Source organism: Lissotriton vulgaris, chromosome 2_1 (genome assembly GCF_964263255.1).
Source record: "Lissotriton vulgaris chromosome 2_1, aLisVul1.2, whole genome shotgun sequence".
Lineage (NCBI taxonomy): Eukaryota > Metazoa > Chordata > Amphibia > Caudata > Salamandridae > Lissotriton > Lissotriton vulgaris.
The window spans coordinates 1,808,350,124-1,808,367,930 of record NC_141687.1 but is presented as its reverse complement, the minus strand read 5'-3'; positions in this window follow the sequence as shown (position 1 = coordinate 1,808,367,930).

Here is a 17,807-nt window from a genome sequence, read left to right as displayed (position 1 = left end):
TGTTGGCACGGAAGCTGTAAAAGGCAAAGAACAAGTTTATTAAGACCCCATGGGGTGGTGGTACACTCAAACAGCACCCTTCGGTATTGCAAGAGGTATCACACCGAACACCGGTGTGACCCCGTTTATATACAATTTTGGGGCAATAAAAGATAGGCGGCACGAGTTAAGACACAGTTTTAGAGACATACATGGTCATGTTTTGGAATACTGCCAGCTCATTGGAGGGTTTCAAACCCGCTGGTCAGTTAGCGGCACATTCCTGAAGGTATACGGGTCAGTGAGAACTGCGCATGTGTGGCTTGACCAGTACTAAAAATAGCCTGTTGCTGGGCAGATGTGAGTGGTCAGTGGAACGGACAAAGGACTAAAGGGCACGTCGGCCACGAGGCCGCTCATGATCTAAGATGGCCGCCACAGTATTCAAAATGGCGTTTATCGTATACAGCCAAGTTAAGGAGGACAACGTGTAGGTTCAGCTAATCGCTAACACGGACGGGCCAATTACGACAGACGACCCTTTTAGCGTTTAGCTGAATCTACCTCATAATGAACGTAGTCTGGATGTTCGTCCTCGATGTCAATTAACATAATTTGTGTCACCTCCTTATGTAGCATCATTTTATCGTGGGCAAGAGCTCGTCTCGATGGAAAACAGGCCGATAGGCACATTGAACATAATGCAGGACCACATTGGATACACAAACAGATAAAAAACATTGCTCCCACAAGTATACAGAGAATTGTCAACAGTTTCCAGCCCCAAGTTGCAATCATGGTCCAGAACCATCCAGAAAGTGTCCAAGTTCCATTGTCCGGGTGTATTTCGGCAGCTATTTTATGCAGCTTTGAAATCGCATCATACACAGATGGAGAATTATCAGGCACGTAAACACAACAGCTGCTTCCGATGATCCTACACGCCCCCCCACGATCAGCCAAAACAACATCCAGCACCATCCGGTTTTGGAGGGTGACAATTCTGGAAATCTGCAGTTCTTCGGTAATATTCCCCAGGGCAATAGCAGTGTCATTCGCAACAGCCTCGACAACACGTGTCAGGCGTCTGATCTTCCGACTGTTCAGTGCGGCCCCCACAAAGGAGAATAATCCCAGATTGAAATCCACATATTGTTGCAACGCAGTGTCCGTTTGATCAATGTCCTCTAAAGCAACAGTTCGCTTAACTCTGTTCAAAACAAAGTCGTGGTACAGAGTATAGTCGTTGTGATACATCGGTGGGGCAATGAATACCGGAGGAAGCACAAACGATACATAACATGTGCCCAACCACCCCACTGGAAGCTGATGGTACCCCTTCGTTCCACAGATGAAGTAGGTGTTTCTGGATGCAACAAATGAAATGCCATTCGGGCTATCGAACGTGAGAGTAACGTTACATTCACTTTTCCCCACTGCAATCGTGCCCTTATTTCGTATACATAAATCAGCTTTTGTAGCAATGACATTTATAACATGAGCACTTGATACATTCACATTTCTCTGATTGCTGTATATTCGTGGAGCAGACACATTGTCGGGCTTATACTCTTCCCATTCAAAACGTGTACCCTCAGCCCGTGGAAACCCATCCTTGTCATGGGGACATTCTTTATTGAGGCGGAAAAGCACCCCCCCTTTGGTTGGCCATCTCAAGGTAAAGAGGAGGGTGTACCAGGCGTTGCAAGACCCATTATGCGAAAACGGGAGTGGGATAAGTGGGGTGCCCCCTCTCTTCTGGTGCCCAGGCAACATTCCACACACCCAGCAATTAGAGGTATTGGTCATATTATGTGTGTGGTGAAGAATCTGAATGAAGCTGTTATTTAAGTACGTTTGACGGTGGCGCTCTTCATGAAATGGCAGTGTAAAATGAAAATGTTCAGACGGTGCCGGGGTAGTCGGCAGCAAATGTTCACGTACAGGCACCACAAGTTCGACTACCCAGGCTATAACAGCTATCACCACAATCGTAAAAACAAAAAGAAAGGCACCCAGTATTTTCTTATCTCGCGATGCCGTCGATGCCATAGTTCAAGGAAGTTTTGTGCAAAGTCTCAAATAACACAAATTGTTCACAGTTTCTCACAAATAGTCTCTGATACACGTACGTGTATACCTAAAAAAAAGAAAAAATGCGGTGCTGAACTCCGAGGTAGCCGTTGTTTTCTTCTCCGGGCCAAGACGGGTGTCGCTACTCTGGCAGAACTGATCCCCCCCCCTTGGAATTCCCGGTTTCCGTTTCACAAACCTGGAGCGGTTACCAACCAGTCTAAAAAAAGGAACAAAAATCTTCTTTATCGCGGTCGTAGATTGTAGCGCTCTCTTCCAGCAGCAGATTGGTCCGGGAAGGCCCCCTCTACTTCGGCCGACGTCACAGCTGGGCTCTTTTCTTTCTCCAAGATCTCTTTATAATCAGTCAGCACAACAGGAGTCACCAGATCCGGGGAGACTCGGCGACAATGTGTCGAATGTACCCACCGCTTCCTGTTGGTCACTCGTACGGCGGTGCGAGTTGCCAGAAGGACCTGCTCGGGGCCCTTCCACCTGGGCTCCAGACTGCTTGCTCTTTCAAACGAACGGATCATCACATGATCCCCAGGACGAAGATCGTGGCCCTCTCCAGTAGAGTTATCAGGGAGCGCTTCTCGAACCTGTTGATGAATGGAGAGCAAATCATTTGTTAATCGTGCCAGATAATCATTCATCATAACACAAGGCACATCATGTATTAATCGCGGCTTGGGCACTCCCCAGATATTCATGGGGCGGCCAAACACCACCTCATAAGGTGTAAGGCCAGTTCGTGAATGGGGCACTGATCTAAGAGACAGTAGTGCTAGCGGTAACGCATCTGGCCACTTCAATGATGTAGACGCCACAATTTTGGCCAGCTTAAGCTTCAACGTTGCATTGTACCGCTCAACCAAACCTGCTGACTGAGGGTGGAATACAGCGTGGAACTTTTGCTGAATCCCCAACCCCTTCAGTACATACTCCACAATCTTTCCGACAAAATGGGGCCCATTATCGCTCCACAAAAATTTGCAAACTCCAAAGCGAGGAAAGAATTCCTTAAGCAACACCTTAGCTGTTGTCAAAGCCGTATTGTCTTTCGTGGGGTAGGCCTCAACCCATTTGCTAAAAGCACACACCACCACTAAGACGTACTTCAGGTTATTGCAGCGCTCGAGTTGGATGTAATCCATTTGAAGGACTTCAAATGGTGCAGAAGGTGGAACGAACCCTCCTTTCGGAGTATAGGCCCCCTTTCCAGGATTGTGTTGCAAACATACCAGGCAGGTCTGCACTACTCTCTTCGCAGTATTCGCAATCTCGGGATGTTCCCAAACTCGTGTTAAAAGCTGAGTTATTGCAAGAGCTCCGACATGCGCCAGTCCATGTGTCATCTGGACCATCGCCTGTAAGTAAGCCGCAGGCAATTTCCACTTCTCCATGTCTCTGCTTCTCCAACATCCCTCATCATCTAGCACCCCATCTGCTGCCCAAGCCGCAAGCTCAGATTCTGTAGCTGAATTTTGTATATCCCGTATCTCTGCTCTAGCATCACTCCATCGTTCAGCCTGCGATTGTACCACATACATGGGGGAGCTAGTTCGGGACATAGCCGTTTGCCTTGCTATGCTGTCTGCAAAGGCATTTCCTTGGCCCACCTTATCCGTAACTTTCTTATGGGCACTGCACTTCACTATCGCTACTTTTTTAGGGCCAAGCAACGCATTTAGAAGATCACGCACTAACTCTCCGTGCATAATGTGCTCCCCATGTGACGTCAGAAACCCGCGTTCCCTCCAAAGAAGCCCGAAGTCATGGGCCACTCCAAAGGCGTACCGGCTGTCTGTGTATATGTTCACACATAGGCCAGCACTCAATTCGCAGGCTCTTGTTAAAGCTATCAGCTCTGCTGCCTGAGCCGATTTTTGTGGTATTCTAGCTGTTTCTACCACCGTCTTAAGAGTCGTGATCGCATATGCTGCGGAAGTCGTGCCATCTGGCAGCCTCAAACACGATCCATCAACCCACAGTTCCCCATCCACATCTGGAAGTGGCACATCCTGTAAGTCAACACGACCCTTTGTCTGTTCCTCAGTCAGGAAAACACAATCATGATGTTTTTCTTCCTGACCCTCCTCGGCCGGATAGGGCAATAAAGTCGCGGGGTTCAAAGTAGCGCATCTCTTCAATGTTATGTGTGGCGCTAAAAGTGTCAGCTCATATCCTGTAAGTCGTGCACTCGTGAGGTATTGGGTCTTTGTTTGGTTTAACAGGGCATCTACTGCGTGGGGAACTAACACCAGCAATTTGTGTGATAACACTATGCCCTTGCTCTGTCGTATGGCTACTGCTGTTGCCGCTACTGCTCGAAAACACCCAGGCAGCCCTCGTGCTACGGGATCCAAAATGGCAGAGAAGTATGCACATGGTCTCTGCTTATCCCCGTGTAACTGCACTAACACTGACAACGCGCACCCATCATTCTCGTGCACGTACAATGTGAAAAGTTTCGTGTAGTCTGGTGTTCCTAACACGGGTGCAGAACAAAGGGCCTGTCTCAACTGTTCAAAGGCTTTCTGACATTCGTCTGTCCACTCAAGAGGCATCGGTGTAGTTTTGGACAATAATGCTAGCAGAGGTTTTATGATATGTGAGAAACCCATGATCCATTGTCTACAAAAAGATGTCAACCCTATAAAGGCACGCACATCTCTCTGCGTGCGGGGGACTGGTGTATCTAAAATCGCCTGAATTCGATCAGATGTTAATGCCCTCCCCTCCTTAGACAACAGATGACCGAGGTAGGTCACCTGGGGTCTACAGTATTGAAGCTTTTTCTTGGAGACCTTGTGATTGTTTTGTGCCAAAAAGGACAGCAACGCAAGCGTGCTCTGTTCGCATTGTATATAGGAGTCAGCAGCAAGCAAAAGGTCATCCACGTACTGGATGAGCGCAACGCCAGACTGCAATTCGAAGGAATCTAGTTGTCGTTTCAAAGCCTGGCTGTAGATGCTAGGGCTCTCAGTATAGCCTTGGGGAACACGACAAAATCTATACGATTTATTATTGAGCGTAAAACCAAACAGATATCTGCTATCTGGGTGAACAGGGATAGAAAAGAACGCATTCTTTAGATCGATAACGCTAAAAGTGGTGGCTGTCGGTGGAACCAAAGTAAGCAAAGTCGTGATATCAGACACCACTGGGTATTGGGGAATGACAATTTTATTTATTTCACGCAAATCAATAATAAATCGATAGATCTTGCCATCTGAATCTCTCTTAAGAATTGGTAGAATAGGGCTGTTACAAACATTATAAGGGACCTCCTCCACTACCCCTACAGAAATCAAATCCTGAACAATATGTGTTAGTGCAATTTCGCCTTCCTTCGAGATCTTATACTGTGGCACTCGTGGTAGAGGGGCCCCCTCCTTAACAGTGATATGTATTGGTGGAATACGCATCTCTCCCACATCCGTATCTGATGTCGCCCACAACGTGTGCGGCAGAGAGGCCAAAGCGGGAATATCTAAAATGACACAAAATCTGTCATGTTCAGGGCAATCATCAGGATCAGGGTAGTTGTCATTCAGAATAACCCGCACTCCTTCTGGAGCGCAGCGTATTGTTGCTCGAAAATATTTAAGCAAATCAATGCCCAAGATATTATCTGGGGTATGGGGCGATAGCAAAAATTGGCCAAAACTAAAGTACTTGTCAATGCATAGTGCAAGGGGCTTGGACAATGGGCTGGGGGAGGGTGTGCCATCAAACCCTTCACACGTAATCATTTCGCCAGACAGGGGAGCCCTCGGAACCAAATTTTTCGACAGAGCGCTACGAGTAGCTCCTGTGTCGACTAGAAACTGATCAGTAGAACCCAAAATACCCGCTGTTACATATGGACCTTGCTGATCTACTGGCACTTCAACTGATTCCTTACCCCATCCTACGCAATCCTATGCATGCACATAATCCTGATGTTCCACATTCTCTCCTTCCAAAATCTGATATTGATTCCGTCTATCAAACGTATTTCGTTCGTCCTGGCCACGGCCCCTCTCCTCAACCTGTCTACGATCACCTCCGCCACCTCTCGCTCCAGTATAACCTCCTCTTGACCTTCCACTGCCTCGACCACGCTGACTACGCTGTTCACGAAGTACCGGACAATCATCGGCCCAATGCCCAAACTCCTTACAATAAGCACACTGATCCTCCGCAATGTCCGTACGACCATACGACGCATTTCCTCCACCTCGTCTACCTCTATCATTCCCTCTACTCTGTGTTCCCCGAACCTGTGCCAACATCACCTTCGTTTTCAATTCCTTCGTCTTTTTCTCTACATTTTCTTTAGCCTCCACTTCCTGCCGCTCATAATACTGAGCCATAGTTAACAAGGACGCAGGGGTCGCCGTGGCCCAGGAACTCTCACTCGACTTCAATCGCTTTGCAATCTCTGGCAGGAGATTAGCCACATACTTATCTACAAACAAATGCCGACCCGTATCGTCAGTCAAAGATTGACCACTGTAATCATGAAATGCCTCCTCAAAGCGTGTAAAGAAATCTGAGACTGTTTCATCTGGTTTCTGCTTGCACGACGTTAACATGGTCCAATCTATCTTTTTGGCAGGAACAAGCGTTTTCAATTTATGCAAAATAGCTGCCGGAAGATCTAGAATTAGCTGACAAGGCTTACATGCTGGTTCTCTATCTAAATCTGCAGCATTTATCTCTTTCCAGGTCCCCCCCAAAATCGTTTCGTCATTAGTTTTACGAATTTGCCTCCACATATCAGGTGGTAATATTAGCCCAAAAAACAAATCTATATCTACAAGAGTCATCACACAAGACGATATAGCCCCCTCCACCCCCTCATAGAATGCTGCTGGGTTCTTTCGAAGATCAGGTAAAGAATTTTTAAGTGCCATGACATCTGCTCTATTCCATGGTGTATACACCCAATTATACACAAAATATCCCTTCGCATCCTTTGACAATTTATCATCATCCGTACCTTCCCCTTTTGGTGGAACATACAAAGGCGCGGCTTCACGCATAGGCATAACATGCAACGCAGAGCTCTTATCTGAACCACGAAGAGAACACTCCTTAACCGCCCCGTCGTTTCCCGGCTCGGACTCCTTTTTCCTCCGTTTCAGTTCCTGTCGTAAAGAAATTGTCTCATCCCGCAGCGCGATCAACTGCTTGAACAGGTCGTCCACATCTGTAAGATCAAAATCACCTTTAGCTAAATTCTCACGATATACCGACAAAGCTTTAGGTTCTAACGTTTCAGAAACTTCACGATATGCATTTACAACTTCATCCGCTAAAGTGGACAAGAAATACATTAATTCAAGATCCGACCACCCCTGTTTCTCCGCTACCAACTGTTCCTGAGTAACACAATGCTTATTCACTTTACGAGCCCAACTGCGTAAATGAGCGGACCTCTCCGCAGTAAACCTGAGAGCCGATACCCCTTTCTGGCTCACTTGAATCTGCCCATCATCCTCGGAATCCGCAGCCGGAGCCGTCGGTGAAACGTACGGAGGCGGTGACCGATCTAACAAAGAAAAATCATCAATTTCATTATTAAGGACAGGATAAAGCGGTCGGCGAATAGGAAACTGACCAGTCGTTTGCAATTTACGTTCCCGTTCCTCCCTCTCTTTCTTCTCCTGAGCCTCCTTCTCCTCAAGCTGTAAAGCCTTATCCCGAGCAGCCTTACGCTGCTCTTTGTCCGCCAAGGCAACCTCACGCTTCATTCGTTCACGCGCCGCTTTCTCCCACATTCGTACACAATCAAACATATTTTGTCTAGACCTACGTTGAAACATACATTGCTCGACAAATTGGATTTTACTCAAATCGTATGACCCGTGTAGGGGCCATTGCAATTCGGGATCGGTCTTAGTGTACTTATGCCATAATTTACTGTACATAATAGGTGGAAGGCCGTGCTTGATATACATGTCCCTATTTGGTGTTCCCTCTGGGGGAGCTGGCTGTGATTCCGCTAACCTAATTGATGCATCATCTCCTAAGCAACACATTCCCCGGAGTTTGCTGAAAACAGGCATGTTCAAAAAAGTATCACGAAAGCGTGACACCAGACCAAATGGCACTTACAGTTCTTCACACGATTGTGCCGCTCAAAGGAAAAAACAAGGTTTAGAGAAACATCTCTACATGCCTGCCTATGTGAAGTGCACTACACATATAAGTTCAAAGGTCACAAATTCAAAATGTTAGCTAACTCAGATCAAAGTTCACAAAATTCGGCGAGCGTCCGAAGACTACCTCACCGGTCACAAATCTCAGGACTTCAGTAAGCGTCCGAAGACTACCTTACCGAACACAAATCTCAGGACTTCAGTAAGCGTCCGAAGACTACCTTACCGAACACAAAGCTTACCAATTCTCAAAAGTCCAGATTCCAACTGCCAAGGTCTTGTAAGCCAAATCAGCCAAACGGCACTTTCTCAGTGAAGCGGACACTCGAAAACTCAGTCGGAGACCGGCGCCACCTGGAAGGTCAGATCGGAAGGAAAGGAAAAGACACCTTGGCAGCCAAGACTCGGGTCACTCGTGGCAGTGCGCGTCCATGGCGAGTTTCCAAGCCTTCGTCACGACCTCTCCTTCGGGCATCCGAGTCGCCGATGAGTCCCTTCGTGGTCGCCAATTGAAGTATTCGGGGTTCCCAAGGCCTACACGCTCCAGAGATTACCCACATACACAAAAGAACTGTTGGCACGGAAGCTGTAAAAGGCAAAGAACAAGTTTATTAAGACCCCATGGGGTGGTGGTACACTCAAACAGCACCCTTCGGTATTGCAAGAGGTATCACACCGAACACCGGTGTGACCCCGTTTATATACAATTTTGGGGCAATAAAAGATAGGCTGCACGAGTTAAGACACAGTTTTAGAGACATACATGGTCATGTTTTGGAATACTGCCAGCTCATTGGAGGGTTTCAAACCCGCTGGTCAGTTAGCGGCACATTCCTGAAGGTATACGGGTCAGTGAGAACTGCGCATGTGTGGCTTGACCAGTACTAAAAATAGCCTGTTGCTGGGCAGATGTGAGTGGTCAGTGGAACGGACAAAGGACTAAAGGGCACGTCGGCCACGAGGCCGCTCATGATCTAAGATGGCCGCCACAGTATTCAAAATGGCGTTTATCGTATACAGCCAAGTTAAGGAGGACAACGTGTAGGTTCAGCTAATCGCTAACACGGACGGGCCAATTACGACACGGTAAAGATGCATGCATCGTGTTGTCCCCAGCGGCTACCTATTCTGATGGCGGCATTCTTTGAGACTTCACCCCTACGAGTATGTGGCGGTGAGGTACGAGAGGAAAGCAGCACCATAAAGGTACAACCTTCTGTGAACATTGCTGATCCAAACATCGATGATAGCAATCACGCTCCAAACTGCACAGTCACATCATTTTAGAACTTGGTCGAACTTTCACCTGATGTTGTAGACCACTTTTTTGCGAGTCTGTCTGATATGATGTTCTCTCCAGTCAACGAGAATAATTCTTAAAAAACAATGATCACTCAGCGTTCCCTGAACTCTGAATTCGGCCTTCAGTTTTGATAAATAAAGCTACTGAAAACATTTGGAACTAATTTTTCCCCTGAAAGCGAAATTATTTTTTCCATTTCCAAAATATTTACCTTTTTTTTTGGCACATGGTACTCTGCTTAAAGTAGAACTATTCTTAGAGAACAGAGCTTCTATTTTTAGGATTCTAGAGACAATATTTTACCTCAGACTCTAGCACATATGCAGCATTTTGTAGAAATATGTGATGGAATGGTCTCGACCTTCTTTTCTGTATTCAGAGCCATTTCATGTGTAATTTTCGCAAATCATTCAGCTAATATATATATGCATTTAAATGAGGGATGACACTGCTTGAAAAGCGTATAGTACCAATAATCATTTTTTTGTGTATTTACCATATACCATTTCCAATGCGAAATTTGTATTTTGGGGTGGGTTGGAAAACACACATGCATTGTTAAATGTTTATTATTGCTTAGTTTTTTAGTAATGATGGACATTACCCTCTCATGGGTCCTCCCCGTCCCAGTCCTAACAACGTGAGGCAGTCCTGCCTCCACCCAGCCAATCACAACGCCAGTATTCAAAAGTTACATAAGCCCCTCCCACCTACCACCATGCCTGTTTTTTTTCTGCTCCGACGGCTGTCGGAACGCTGGTGCTCCCGGTTCCTGTTTCTGTTTCTGGCTTTCTTCAGGACGGTACCGTGAGTGTTTCATTTGCAGTTTTATGCTTTTGCGTTATTTACTGTGTGAATTTCACAGGAGTATTTCATTTGCAGTTTTTTACTTCTGCATTGTTTCCTGTGGGTTTTTCTCTCTGCGCGGCTGCTCCGGTACCCCGGTCAGCTGCGCTCCTGTTCTGGGGTCAGGGACTCTCCCCGTTCATGTGCTGGGCTGGGGCGGGGAGTTTTCGTGGTGTCCTGGCCCCGGGTCGTTCCGGCGCTGTGGTTCTAGTGCAGCGTCCGGCCCCCACGGTCATGGTCTTTTGACCTGGGGCTGTGGGTGGAGACTACAGGGCTGCCCATTGTAATTTTCACCGGTCTCACGTTGTGTGATTTGGTGATTGGGGGCAGTGTTGCTTGGAGGTTGCTGGGCACTTCCTTTGTTGTGTGGTGAGTTCCTGTTTGGTTCGATTGCTCGGGTTCACTCACCATGTGTGAAGGGTCGTCTTCACCTGTGCCTGCCTGGGCTGTTTCCATGCGGCATTGTTTCCAGGTTCTGCCGGTGGATGACATTTTTGCAGATTCTGGGGCTGCGCTGAATACTGTGAAAGGCTACTGGTGTTCACGAGATATTCCTGCCTATGCTGTCCGATTACCTGGGTTGATATAGTTTCAATCTGTGCTTTTCCACAGTTGTTGGTATTGGCTGCCCAGTATGCGCTGCCAGGGCCTACTTTGCGTTGTCCTGTGGATAGGTCTTTCTTAGGGTGATGCTGGGTTGTGGCCCTAGATCCCTGGATGCTGTGGGGTTTTCCGCACAGTTTGTTTACTCTGTGGTGGTTGACCTTTTCCTTCCATGTTGTCCTGTTGGATATCCTGTCTGATGCATGGCTTGCGGCAGATACGCAGGGTTTTCCTCGTTTTCTGGGATGGTGGTTTCGCCTGGCGGACTTTGTCTCTCACTTTCCTGCATTTCCATGTGTTGCTTTTTCTTTTGGGGTGCGTGCTGGCTCTTGTTCGGCCTGTGCTTCACTGTTCCTTCTCATGGGTTGTGTGGAGTTTGGCTGTTTGCGGGCCTTCCTTCCTGTCTTGGTTTGATGGGTTGAGTCTTCTCCTCGGCTGACCTGGTCCTGGCTTCTTGGTCCACTGTCTGTTTTTCTGTGGCTCCTTGGCTTTTTGGCTCCCTCTACTGACAGTCTGTGTGGTGGTGCTCTGTCTTCCTCTCGGCCCTTTCGTGGTCGGGGGTGGGGGAGGCTGTGTTCCGTTTGGTTCCCGGCCTCTGTTGCGCCTACGGCTGCCCCTGGGTGTTGGTCGTCCAGGGTTTTGGGTATTGTTGTGCCCTGGGAGGGGGGTCTCTGTGACCTGGTGGTTGCGGTTGCGTCTCTTTTTCTTTGGGTCTGTGTCCCACTCCTGGTGTTCATCTGGCAGTGGGTTCCCTGTCTCCGTTGCTGTTTTTGTTACGGTTTTGGGGGCTCGGATCCGTTGTTCCTGGCTTGTTGGTCTGGTCTGCTTTCCGACTGGTGGGTCCTGTCGGTCTTCGCTCTTGGTTTCCGGATTCCTTTCCGGGCTGTCCCCCTTTTTGGGCTGTTTTCACGGTTGCTCCATTGTCCTTTGACCCGTGTTGCATTTACCTTCTTCTTTGGGCGTCGGTCTCTTTTTGTCTCTGGGCGCTGTTGTGCTGGTTCCGGTGGCGGAGCGGGCCAAGGTTCCTCTTCCTCTTTGTTCTTGGTCCTGGCGCCCGTTGGTTCCTTTCTGCACGGTTCTGTGTCCCGGGGCTTTATACCACTTGGTGCCGCTGGTCGGTTGTTCCCCTTGCGGTCTGTCATTCCCCTATTCCTGGTGGGTGTTTTTTATTTTTTATTTTTTTTTGGGCTTCCCTGGATTTGGGTGTTGTCTGTTTTTCACGTTCCATCCGTCTGGCTGGTCCGCGGTTCCTGCAGTTTACTGTGGATGGGTTCCTTTCTCTGTTTCGGGTGTTGCATTTCGGCCTCTCTCCTGTTCCCCGGGTTTTTTCCGCGGAGCTGGCTCCTGCTGTGCAGGTTTTTTGCTGGTTGGCGGTTCCGCTCTGCTTGCACCTGTTGTTCTTTGTACTGCAGGGTTAGGTCTGGTCCATGCCTGGGTGGGTGACCACCTGGGGGGTGCTGTTAGCTTTTCCCTATGTGGCTTTTGTCCAGTTTCTGCTTCCACCCTCCTTGTGACTGTTCTGGCGATGGTGGCGTTGTTGCCTTGCTCCGGTTACTGGGGTTCGTTGTGGTTCTGGCCATTTTCCTTCTGGTTCCTGTTCGGGACTTCGGTTTCTCGGGGCCTGTTCGTCACTTTGCAGGGGGTTGTTTTCACCCTCCGGCTCGGTTCTCTTCCCTGTTGGCTCTTTTGTGGGTCCTGCTGGGTCACCCTTCTGCCCTTTGGGGTTGGTTGCGGTTCCAGGAGGAGGTGGCTGCCTCCACGGCTGTGGTTCCTTGGGTTTGCCTGTTCCTCCTGTCCTTGGTGTTTCTTCTGATTGGCTCTTTGGGTCCTTTTCCATGCAGGTTACATGGCTCTGGTTCCTCTCTCCCCTGTTCTGGTTCCTACTTTGGCCTGGTGGCTTTGCTCTCCCGACCTGGTGTTTGGGGTGCGTTTTCAGCTCCCTTCTCTCCTCTTGTTGTCCTTGGACGCCTGTCCTTGGGGTTGGGCGCCACGTTGGGGTCCTTGGTGGCGGCCGAGTTTTTGATTCGTGCTGGCCTTCCCGTGGCTATTTGCTGCTTGGGCCTTCTTGGGGGGACCAGTTGCATGTCTCTGTTCCTGCTGGCTTCCATATGTTGTTCCCACGACACTATGGCTCATTGGTGTGTCTTGTGCCTCTGGTGGTTCGGGCTCCCGCAGCTCTCTCTGGGCCGTGTCTCCTCTGTGGGCTTTGAGTTTGTGTTCAGGACTGTCTGCGTTTTCGTTTGTAGGCGCTGCTTGGGCCGTTTCCTCCTGTCCTCTGTTTTGTGCCCTCTGTGCTGCTTCAGCGGCGCATTTTCTTTTTTTGGTTCAATTTGGTGTGGAATTGCATGGCCCCTGCATATTTCCTTGGCCTTCGGGCTTTCTGTATGCCTTCCCTCCTATTTCTCCTCCTGCATAGTCTGGGGATGTAAGGGGGTGTGTGTAGTTGTCTGTATCGTTAACCTCTCTGTCTTTGATTTCTGCTCCTGCTGCTGCTGGCGGGGGTCGGGTTTGGCCGGACTTCATTGACTCCGGCTCCGCTTTTTGGTCCACAGCTGGTTTTTGCCCTGATGTTACTTGCTTCTGACGGCCTGGCTCTTGTGCGGCTGTGGTTGGCGTCTTTGGGCTGTTCCTCTGTGGTGGCTCGTGGCATCCCGTTGTCACGTCGGCCTTCGGCCCTTGGGTGCTGTGGTCGTCTTTGGGGTTCTTTTTTCTCTTTGTGTTCTTCCCATTTGGTCGTTCCTGTGCTGGGGGATCCTACCTCTGTGTTGAATTTTCTCAGGACTATTTTTTTACAGGGCCTTGCCCCTTACGCTTTATCTTCTCAGTAGGCGGCAGTTCGTGCTTGTCGGGGTCCTGGAGCCTCCTTGGTGGTTTTGCCCCTTTGGAGAGTCGGTTTCTTCTAGGCTTTCGGCTTCGTTGGCCGGTCTCTCCTGTACTCGTGCCTTCTTGGGTTTTTGCCTGCTGTTTTGGGGGGGTCTGCTGTTGCCCCCTTTTGAGCTCTTGCTGGTGGCTGTCTTGTTCTGGTTGTCAGCTACTGTGCCTTTTTTGCTGGCCATCACCTCTGCTTGTCGGTTGGGTGCTTTGGGTGCTCTGCTCGTTTCTTTTCCCTGTTGGGAGTTCCTGTCGGATTGGGTTGGTTTGTGGCTTGTTCCGGTCTTTCTGCCTGGGGGTTCCTCCCGTTTCCTTTGGCAGCTGGAGGTGTTTTTCCTGTTTTGCCTGCTGGGGGGGTCCCTTGTTCCCCCTTCCTTGGTGGTTCGCTGGACTCTCCAGTTTTTCCCACCTTTGTTCCCTGGTGTTTTTCCTTTTTCTCCTGCCCTGTTTGTCTCCTGTGGAGGTGTGGCTTGGGGGATATGGTTTTCCGGTTCTGGGGTTGGTCAGTGGGTGCGTTTGGCGGTCTGCCTGCCTTTTCGGTCCTTTGGGTGTGCCTCCTCCGTCTCTGGTGCTGGGTCGTTAGACACGTTCTGTGCCTGCTTCCTGGGCTGGGGCGGCAGGAGTTTTCTATCCGGGAATTTGTTGGGCAGCCACCCGCTGTCCCGTCTCGTATTTGTGCTACCTTCTTGGCTTGTTGTTTTGCATGCCTCTGCTGGCTGTTTTTCTGTTGACGTCTTGGACGTTGCTGTTCATTGATCTTTACTGATTTGTACTCTGCATGGATCCCTGGTGTCCTGCGTTTTTTGTTGGTTCTCTGCTTGTGAGTTCCTCACGTTGTTAGGACTGGGACGGGGAGGACCCATGAGGGGGTAATGTCTTATTACTTACCGGTAATCTTCATTACCCCGATTAGGGTCCTCCCCGTCCCAGTCCTGTACCCTCCCGCCCTCCCACTGGGTTTGTGTCGGAGTCTTGTTGATAACAGGCATGGTGGTAGGTGGGAGGGGCTTATGTAACTTTTGAATACTGGCGTTGTGATTGGCTGGGTGGAGGCAGGACTGCCTCACGTTGTTAGGACTGGGACGGGGAGCACCCTAATCGGGGTAATGAAGATTACCGGTAAGTAATAAGACATTAATCTGTGGAGTGGGTGTTGTATTTCTATCTAGGACCCTAATTCGATATTCCCGATTCATGCCCTTGTGCGGTTATAATCAATAATATCCTTACAAAGGCATAAGAATCATATCCATATTCAGTAATAGCCCATGCAGTCCAAAGCACAGCACGGCTACTCCCATCGACTCCTAGAAAGCACAACACGTTCTTTAAACAAACCAAGCCTCCAGCAGCCCGGGAAATTCCCCCCCTGCTTTTGTTTTGATTTGAACAAGAACTCCTGGAGTCCAGCAAGAACTGTTAGTTCTTAGTGACGTCTTATGTCCAACCTTACGTCAAACCCGCCACCATTCAGGTATAAAATACTAACAGTTGCCACACGGTGGTTTGGAGCAGAGTGGCTATCTACTTGCCCGAGAGCCGAGCTGATGCGAGAGCCCATGGAAGACGCCCCTCCCCTTTGACGCGCTGGAGAAGAACTTTTGATCACTAGACCGAAAGCCAAAATGGAGAAAATAGTATGTGTCACCTCTTTTGGTACTCATACCAATAAGATCCGGAAGAGTATTACAAAAAATTGGGACATTATACAAAGCATTGATCCCTCAATTGAGGTGCCTTTGTTTGCATATAAAAGAGGAAAAAACTTGAAAGATCACCTAGTTAGATCTTCTAATGAAAAGACCACTAAGACAGGGGGCACATTAGAAACACTTTGGAATCTTCCACCTATTCTGGGCCACTATCCCTGTGGAAACTGTGTGATCTGTCCATTGACAGAAAAGACGAATATCTTTAAATTTCGAAACGTTGAACACACACTCAAGTTTTTTTCCAATTGCAATACACGCAATGTTGTATACTGCATTTGGTGCCCTTGCGGTCTGCCCTATATTGGACAGACGCAACAGTCAGTTAAGGCGAGAATAGGACAACATCGAAGTCGCATACGAAAGGCAGTTCTGACAGCCCCATTGGTATGCCACTTCCAAGAAAAAAATCACTCTGCAGATCAGTTGAAATGGCAAGTCATAGACATTGCAACAATACCCGAAAGGGGAGGTGACATTTCACAAATATTACAACGCCGTGAATGTCACTGGATTGATAGAGTTAATTCCATCAACGAGGGGCTCAATTCTGCTGATGAATGGAGAGGATTTGTATCCACTTTGACAAACTAATTGTGGTAAAATTTCTATCGAGACTTTCCTGTACCAGCATGAGGTATAACTATGTATTGGAAGGTTGTCTACTATATGTACAAGAGAATTCATTGTTCTGAGAAGAGCACATTAATACAGTTTGTACGAATGTGATGTCTATATGGTACGCTTGCTTGATTATACATAATATAGTTTGTGAGTGTGGTTACAACAACACATTGGTAACCTTTATGTGTAGCTTAATTATATTTTGACTTCAATGCGCAAGTACCGTGTTGTAGATACTAATTATAAAATGCGTTTTGTATATAGAGATGTTAAATTAATTATTGATCAATGATTTCCACGTTCACATAAGTTGTGTATTTATAAATAATACCCGAAATACCCACATATCGGCACACTTTATTAATGCGGATTGCGCATCAGCAGACACCCGCCTTCCATGTAAAATATGCTGGCTCATTTCACCGCAATGACGCGCTACACAACACCCGCCCCACTGGACGAGATGCGCGCGCACACGTTACGTTAAATACGTAATGACGCACTAAACCCGGAACTTCACTGTTACCGAACAGCTGACCGGGAAAGTGCGATCGAGCGATTCCGCGTCCGAAGAGCAGGTAAGCTCTGTGACACCTTGCCCCATACTACTCCTTTCCGCGATATTACACCATTCTAATCAAATGGCCCCTTGTCACCAGGTATTTTCCTGTCTCTCCACCATATCCTGAGTGCCATTCGACTCCTTTACTACGAGTACCACGACTATCTCAGTGGTAAGTGGTTTTTCTAGACCATCACTGGCCCATTTGGAGCGTTTTTACAACATACGTTAGTCTTAATAATTGTTCTATCTTGTTTCCCAACAGTGCCCGGCCGGGTACACTGTAAGTCCAATTTAATTATTTTCTTCACGCATGGGTTGCGCTGAGTTGAGACACTTTGAGGTAATAATTTCCCCACTTCGAGTCCACACATAATTAATGAGTACGGCAACCACACATATTAATATCACTCTCACCTTTTCCCTAGATGTCCCACACCGTTTAGTCCTGACGAGACCCCCATCAAGCGGGTCGAAACGCCGTCGACGCTATAGGGAAGGAACCCTTGTAGCACAGTGATTTATGATTTCATATAGTCACTGTTAGCAATTACTGTATCATATTGCTTGGTCATTTCCCTGTGTTAATACCCATAACGCAAAACTGTACAGATCACTTATTATTTGTGTTGGTTTTGTTTTTGTTCACGAAATCACTTGGGACGCACTGCACTTTCCTGTATATATAAATTTTTTGTATATGTGTTGCTGTTGTAAATATAGATACTTTCATGAGTTGAAATATAAGAATTTGTTCTTATAAATTTTGTACATGTGTGCTTCTTTCCTGGCCATACCTTTCTCTGCTACAAGTTAAATATTGTTTATCTAAGCTGTTCAGCATTACATATTCTATACATTGGTATGCCACAGGAACCATTGTTCTTTGGATATACACTTTGCCCTGGTTCCGCTGTGAGTAGGGTTCCCTTGTTCCCCCTTTTCGCAGTTGAGTTCAGTTTGAGGCAGCTGTTCCTCATCCTGTCGGCGACGTCTTTCATCCCTTCGTGTAGGTTGGCTCTGGCGGTGGTGGGATCGTTGGTGAGAGAGAGGATCAGCTGGGTGTCGTCGGCATAGGAGATGAT